At 66.8% G+C, this 3,613-nt stretch overlaps 1 protein-coding gene across 4 annotated transcripts in view; it reads left to right on the top strand.

Moving 5' to 3' along the window:
- SLC39A11 (solute carrier family 39 member 11) overlaps positions 1 to 1,136 on the top strand; it is a 190,827-nt gene extending 189,691 nt beyond the window's left edge. Inside the window, exon 10 of one of the 4 annotated variants that reach the window (XM_055131242.1) lies at positions 1 to 1,136. This exon is cut by the window's left edge and continues 266 nt beyond it. The gene's annotated coding sequence lies outside the window, so the exon portion shown is untranslated. The other 3 variants (XM_055131240.1, XM_055131243.1, XM_055131239.1) reach the window with 3 other exon arrangements.
- The last annotated feature ends 2,477 nt before the right edge of the window (positions 1,137 to 3,613 follow it).

Here is a 3,613-nt window from a genome sequence, read left to right as displayed (position 1 = left end):
CGGCCGAGGCCCCTGAACGGGGGACACGCTCCTGGTGTGGTGACCAGACTCCGGGCAGGGGGCCCTTCGCAGGGCAGCCGCCCCCTCCCTCCCACCACGCGCAGTGACCACTCCCGCAGGTCCCTAGTGGACACGAGCGACCTTCAGGGCCTTTTGGCCGAGGGACTTGAGCAGAAGGAAGGGCCAGGACTTCCCCCCGAGGTTGGCCCTGGTGCTCCCGCCCCAGTGCTCCACGTCCTCTCCCAGGCCTTCTTTATCCCCTCCACACCAGTCCCGGGACCCAGAGCCAGGGCGGGAAACCACCGTCCCTCCTCTGCTGAGTGCCAAGGCCTAGACGCAGGACGGGAGGGCGCAAAGAGGGGGTCCCGGCCAGAGCCCCCTGCTCGCCGTGAGCACGGGCGTCATTCCCACCCCCGCCCCCCGAGATGTGTCCTTGGAGAAGGTCCCTGTCTCCGTTCTGTCGCGAGGCTGGGGGAATCCCAACAGCAGCCGGGGTCTCAGCCTCCTTCCGTCCCGGGACACGGGTTCACCCGAGACGCGCTGGCTGGGGCTTCCTGGGGCGCGGGGGCCGTGGCCGGGGCCCTGCCTGGTGATGTGTGAGTCGCCTTTCCCCCGTGGGAGCCTGCCAGGGGGCGGGGGCGAGGCAGGGCGAGGGGTGGCGGACCCTCCATGCCTCTGGGAGCCCCCATTCGCTGTGGGGTTTCCCTGGCAGGGGGGCAGAGCCCGTTAGTGCCACACGTGGCACACGCTGCCATCCTCCTCCTTCACAGGGGACACCAGGGCCCTGGGCATCGCTTGCCAGGCTGTCCGCCCGCGGTGTGAGCAGTGCTGGTGCCCCGAGTTCAGACACTGACCGGCTTCCCGGGGCAGAGACCGGCTCCTGCGGGCGCCCAGTCCCCCCTGCCCAGGCTCGACGGGTGCGGAGGCGTGCGGGGGTGGCGGGCCGGGTGCGGGCTTGTGTCTCTGTCTGTCCCTGGACACGCTGCAGACCTCTTCCCAGTGGACGAGACCTCATGACTGTGACCAATAAAGGGTGTGTTGTGGGCATGCTGCATCCCGTGGGGTCTCTCCGGGCACCGGCTTTCCGGGACTGGTCAGCAAAGGGCCAGGCCCCCGGCCGGCCCCGTGTCGGGTCAGGAGAGAGGCCAGGGCTGGCTACTGCAGAGGACAGAACCCTGACCGTCACCCTGACCGTCACCATCATCATCGCTGTCCCCACCATCATCGTCCCCGTAGCAGAACGCGGGTGGGAGCTGTTGGGGGGTCCTCGGGGTGGGTGGGGGGCTCCCTGGCTCTCTAGGTAAATCAGGCATGAAACAGGGTTGGCAGAACACTGACTTTGCACACAGCCGACCCAGCTTCCATCCCCGGCACCCCCGAGCTCGCCAGGAGTGCTCGGAGCCCGGAGTCAGCCCTGAGCACTGCCAAGTGTGCCCCGCCCAAAAAAAATTGCAAAACATTGTTGAAAAGAAAATGAGTTGGGGCTGGATCTATAGCACAGCGGGTAGGGCGTTTGCCTTGCACGTGGCCGACCCAGGTTCGATCCCCGGCATCCCATATGGTCCCCCGAGCACCGTCAGGAGTAATTCCTGAGTGCAGAGCCAGGAGTGACCCCTGTGCAATGCTGGGTGTGACCCAAAAAGCAAAAATGAAAGAAAATGAGTTGACTCCAGGAGAACTGGCGTGTGGTGCGACATGAGCCCACACCCCCCTCAGAAGTCAGCGTTGGGGCATCATGTCCCATCCCCCACCCCCTCCCCCATGCTGGTCACTCCAGCCCGCTGCCCCTCGGCCCCCCCACCCCGCACAGGGCGGTGCTTGGGGCTTCCTCGGTCTCCACCAGCCCGCGTGTGGCCTGCACGGTTGGACCCTGCAGAATCAGCCGCGCAGCCTCGCACTCACCACCCTGTCCCCCGCAGGACACGCGTGGACAGGGAGCTCAGACGCCCAGCCGGGGCCCCCCGCCCCCGTCTCCTTCTCCCAGGGCTCCAGGGCTCCCGTTGGCCGCGTTTCCTCTGGGCTGCCCTTCAGAACCCCCCTCAGGCACGACAGACCCTCCTCGGGCCCCCGATGTCCCACCTCTCTGCCCCCGTGCCGAGCTGCCCTGCCCCCACCCGAGCTCGAGAGCATGTGCCTGGCACGCGGGGGCCCGGGGTCTCACATCCTGGCCCTGCACACAGGCACGTTGACAGAGACCTCTCGACTCGAGGGGCCAGAGCGACCATGCAGCGGGGAGGGCAGCTGCCTCGCATGCGGCCGACCCGGGTTCGATCCCCGGCATCCCATACCTCGCCCCCTCCCCGCCGCCCAGCACTGCCAGGAGTGATTCCTGAGTGCAGAGCCAGGAGGAACCCCAGCATCGCCGGGTGTGACCCGAAAAGCAACAACAACAAAAGTTCTCACTGTCATTGTGAAAATGTCTCTTCTGCACTCGCCAGTGGAGATCAGTGACGACATTCGCCCGGGCACTTGCCTGGTGCCCAGCGGTTAGCGCAGCCCCCCTCCCCGCCCCCCGCCCCCAGGTTCGGGGCGGAGCCAGGGCGGAGACAAGAATTCAGGGTGCAGTGCCGGGGGTGGGTCCAGGCGGGGATGTTCCCTGCCAAGCCCCTCTGGCTGGAGAGAGGGTGTGGGGGCCCGGGGGCCTGTTGGGGGTAGGGGCGGGCGCCACCGGCCCCAGCCCCCGGCTGCTGGGCGGTTTCCGTGGCACCCAGCGGCCACGGCCAGCGGTGAGTGGAACGGAGGGACCCTGGCCGGGTGGCGGCTTTGGGAAGCCCCAGGGGGGCCGGGCAGCCTCGAGGCTGTTTCTTGGTTCTGTTTGGCCTCGGGGGCTCCTGCCCGGCCTGCTGCAGCCTTGCGAGTTGGCATCGAGACTCCGTCAGGGAAACTGAGCTGAGACACCGCCTTGCCTTCGCGTGACTGCTGGGACCCTGCTCCCCAGGGTGTGCCCAGGCCCCGGGCCCTCGCGGGGGCCCCCTTCCAGTGGCTGGGGAGGGGGCAGGGGAGAGGCAGGGAGGGATGAAATGTGTCCAGCTCCAAGATGTGCACCCACAGCTGGGGTCGCACGGGGGCCTCCCGGCTCTGCTCTCTCCCTCCCTCTCTCTCCCTCCCTCTCTCTCCCTCTCTCTCCATCTCTCTCTCCCTCTCTCTCCCTCCCTCTCTCTCTTCCTCTCTCTCCCTCTCTCCCTCCCTCTCTCTCCCTCTCTCCCTCTCTCTCCATCTCTCTCTCCCTCTCTCTCCCTCTCTCTCCCTCTCTCCCTCTCTCTCCATCTCTCTCCCTCTCTCTCCCTCCCTCTCTCTCCCTCTCTCCCTCTCTCTCCGTCTCTCTCCCTCTCTCTCCCTCCCTCTCTCTTCCTCTCTCCCTCTCTCTCCCTCCCTCTCTCTCTCCCTCTCTCTCTCCCTCCCTCTCTCCCTCTCTCCGTCTCTCTCTCCCTCTCTCTCTCCCTCTCTCTCCCTCCCTCTCTCTCTTCCTCTCTCTCCCTCTCTCCCTCCTCTCTCTCTCTCTCTCTCTCTCCCTCTCCCTCCCTCTCTCTGGCTCTCTTCCTCCCTCTCCTTCCCTCTCTCTCTCTCTCCCTCTCTCTCTCTCCCTCTCTCTCTTCCTCTCTCTCTCCCTCTC

Source organism: Sorex araneus, chromosome 3, assembly GCF_027595985.1.
Source record: "Sorex araneus isolate mSorAra2 chromosome 3, mSorAra2.pri, whole genome shotgun sequence".
Classification (NCBI taxonomy): domain Eukaryota; kingdom Metazoa; phylum Chordata; class Mammalia; order Eulipotyphla; family Soricidae; genus Sorex; species Sorex araneus.
Note: the sequence above shows the minus strand (reverse complement) of the source record. Positions and strands in the feature narration are given on the sequence as shown.